This window comes from Pteropus alecto, unplaced genomic scaffold, assembly GCF_000325575.1.
Source record: "Pteropus alecto unplaced genomic scaffold, ASM32557v1 scaffold92, whole genome shotgun sequence".
Lineage (NCBI taxonomy): Eukaryota > Metazoa > Chordata > Mammalia > Chiroptera > Pteropodidae > Pteropus > Pteropus alecto.
This window is the reverse complement of record NW_006432447.1, coordinates 13,634,046-13,637,919: the sequence shown is the minus strand read 5'-3', so window position 1 is coordinate 13,637,919 and position 3,874 is coordinate 13,634,046. Positions and strand designations below refer to the sequence as shown.

Sequence of the window (3,874 nt, the reverse complement as noted above, 5' to 3'; positions counted from 1 at the left end):
GTAGAACACTTCCCCTCCCCCTCTACTTCACCACCACATTACTAAAGACCTATTTAAAATAGTTCCTTTTACCCACTACATCATGTCTGCTTATTAAAAAAATAAAATTAAAGGCATACAAAAGGAAAAAAAAAAGTTTGAAGAGGCATAGCAGGTATCAGAACCAGACATGACAGGGATGATGGATGATCAGACCAAGAATTTAAAACAACAATGATTAATATGCTAAGGTCTGTAACAGGTATAGTAGATAGCATACAATAACTAATGGGCAGGCTCTCTGCTCCTTCTGTTCGACAGACAGCCACGTCCTCCTGTGCAGTGCCAGCCATAACCCTGAGACACAACGATGAAGGATGGAGTGAATGGATTTGGCCGCATTGGGCGCCTAGTCACCAGGGCTTCTTTTAACTCTGGCAAAGTGGATCTTGTCACCATTAATGACCCCTTTATTGACCTCAACTATGTGATCTACATGTTCCAGTATGATTCCACCCATGGCAAGTTCAAAGGCACAGTCAGAGCTGAAAATGGGAACCTTGTCATCAATGGAAAGCCCATCACCATCTTCCAGGAGTGAGATCCCACCAACATCAAATGGGGCAATGCTGGTGCTAAATATGTTGTGGAGCCCACTAATGTCTTCACTACCTTGGAGAAGTCTGGGGCTCGCTTGAAGGGTGGAGCCAAGCAGGTCATCATTTCTGCCCCTTCTGCAGATGTCCCCATGTTTGTGATGGGTGTGAACCATGAGAAGTACGACAACTCCCTCAAGATTGTCAGTAATGCCTCCTGCACCACCAACTGCTTGGCCCCCCTGGCCAAGGTCATCCATGACAACTTTGGCATTTTGGAAGGACTCATGACCACAGTCCAGACCATTACTGCCACCCAGAAGACCGCAGACGGCCTCTCTGGGAAGCTGTGGCATGATAGCAGAAAGGGTGCCCAGAACATCATCCCTGCTTCTACTGGCGCTGCCAAGGCTGTGGGCAAAGTTATCCCTGAGCTGAATGGGAATTTTACTGGCATGGCTTTCTGTGTCCCTACCCCCAATGTATCAGTTGCAGATCTGACCTGCTGCCTTGAGAAAGCTGCCAAATATGATGACACCAAGAAAGCAGTGAAGCAGGTGTCAGAGGGTCCCCTCAAGGGCATCCTGGGCTATACTGAAGACCAGATTGTTTCCTGTGACTCTAATAGCAATACACAGTCTTCTACCTTTGATGCTGGGCTGGCATTGCTCTCAATGACCGCTCTGTGAAGCTCATTTCCTGGCATGACAATGAATTTGGCTGCAGCAACAAGGTGATGGACCTTATGGTCCATATGGCCTCCAAGGAGTAAGAGCCTCCTGGACCACCAGCCCCAGTGAGAGGAAGAGGCCCTCAGCTCCTGGGGAGTCCTTGCCCCAAATCGATCCCCCAACACACCGAGAATCTCTTGACCTCCAGTTTCCATCTCAGACCCACTGAAGAAGGGTAGGGGCTTAGGGAGACCTTGTCTTGCACCATCAATAAAGTTCACTGTACTCTCCCCCCCCCAAAAAGAATGAATGGGCAATGTCAGCAGTGACATAGAAATTCTAAGAACCAACCAAAAATAAAGGATAGAGATTAAAAAAAACAACTCTATAACAGAAATGAAGAGTGTATTTCATGGGCTTATTAGTATTAGACTGGATGCAGCTAAGGAAAGAATCTCTGAGCTAGAGGATATATCGAAAGAATCCTCAAATAAACAAAAAGCAAAGAGAAAAAAGAATAAAAACACACAAACACATACACAAAACAGAATATCTGGACTGTAGAACAACTAAAAAGATGTAATATATGGGTAATGTGAATACCGTAAGGAAAAGAAAGGCAGGAATAGAAGAAATATGTGAAACAATAAAGACTGAGAATTTCTCCAAGTTAATGTCAGACATCAAACTACATATCCAGGACGTTCAGAGAACACTGATCAGGATAAATGCTGCAAGAAGTAAAAAAAAATACTAAACTAAAACTAAAACTAAACTATACCTAGGCAGATTTTCTTCAAACTAAAGAAAATTGAGATAAAGGAAAAATTCCAAAAGAAGCCAGAGGATAAAAGAAATCTTACCTATAGAGGAACAAAGATAAGAATTACATCTGACTTCTCAAAAACCATGCATGCACAAAGAGTGTGGCGTGAACTATTTAAAGTGTTGAGAGAGAGAGAGAGAGAAGCTATGACTCTGCATCCTGTGAAATTATCTTTCTAAAGTGAAGGAGAAATAAAGACTGTCTCAAACAAAAATTGAAGGAATTTGTTGCCAATAGACCTGTCTAGGAAAAATGTTAAAAGAAGTTCTTTAGAGAAAAGGGAAACAATATAGGTCAAAAATTCAGCTCTACTTAAAGAGATTTGAAAAGGATTTGAAAGTAAAATAAAAGCTTTTATTTTTATTATTCTTGATAACAGATAACAGTTTATTCAAAGTAATAGCAACAACATATTTAATTATATATGCTTATGTATATATATTATGAATATTTATGTACGCTATGTCTGCTTATATATAAGTGAAATAAATGACAGTAATTATACAAGAGACAAGAGGAATATTATTGTATTTTGTTATTATAAGATACTCATATTACCTGTGAAATAGTATAGTGTTATTTAAAAGTAGACATGAATTAGCTGTAAATGTATATTGCAAACTCTAGGGCAACCACTAAAAAAAGTAAAAACAAAGTATAATTGAACTCAAAAAGAGAAAATACAAGGCTAATAAAAGTATGAAAGCATTTCACCTTGATCAATTGGTAAAAAAAAAAAAGTAACATACAATTTTAAAAATTATAATATTCAGTACTGGTGGCATTGCAGTTAAATTATTAGAACCTCTTAAATGTTCATATCATTTGACTCAGTACAATTCAACTTCTAAGAATTTATCTTGAACTATAGAAATTCTTTTAAAGATTAATGTGAAATAATGTTCATCACAATATTATTTACAACAAATTAGAATTGATCTAAAAATACAAAGGAAATATTTAAAAGAATTATAGTATTCCATACTAATAACTCTGTTAATAATAATCACACCTAACTTTTAAAACACAGAATTAAAACATAGTTCAGAATAAATCATTTTTATAATATAATATTAATAGGAAAGAGTAGGATACAAATCTATGTATAAACTCTGGATCTAATGTACAATATAAGGAGTTATTTCAAGATTACTTATATTTTTCTCCATTTCTAAAGATATGTAAATATATTATTTTTATAATTAAAAAAAGTTTAACATATTAAAAAATCAAGTAACTTTTCCTCTCACTATAAAGAATGGCTGATTTCCTAAATACATATTTGTTGTGGTCTTACAGAAACAAAAGGAAGTATATAGACATCAGGTAAATCATCTAGAATACCCATGTTGATATCACTAAAAAATGGGAAATCTGAACCTTATGGTAAATTCTGCCCCACATCACTTCTATTTTGTTAATTCATCCAAGATTATTCTGCATTAAGCTCAATAAATGAATAGACTATTATTTAATTTTGCAATCGAAATTGCAGATTATTGCAGTGTGAAAACCCAAAGGGTCACTCTATTCAAATGAATAAGTCAGTGTAAAAGCCAACCTAGAATTTATAGAGAAATTAAATGTTTCCTTTTATTTTTTTTTAAATTAAATTGATAACTCTGATTTTGAGGGATCACCAGAAGGATAGCCTTAGCCTCATGAATACTGACTTGTCTATTAGGCTAATCTCAAAGTTGTGTCTAGAGCCACAGTATCCAAGTAGTCATGGTAAATGTATACTCTTCTGAATGAGTGGCTGAAAAACAGGATCCTGAGTTTCTAAACCAGTGCTCTTCAAA

At 36.4% G+C, this 3,874-nt stretch overlaps 1 pseudogene; it reads left to right on the top strand.

The window, feature by feature from the left end:
- The first annotated feature begins 349 nt into the window (after nucleotides 1-349).
- LOC102897651 lies at nucleotides 350-1,362 on the top strand (annotated as a pseudogene).
- Nucleotides 1,363-3,874: the final 2,512 nt, after the last annotated feature.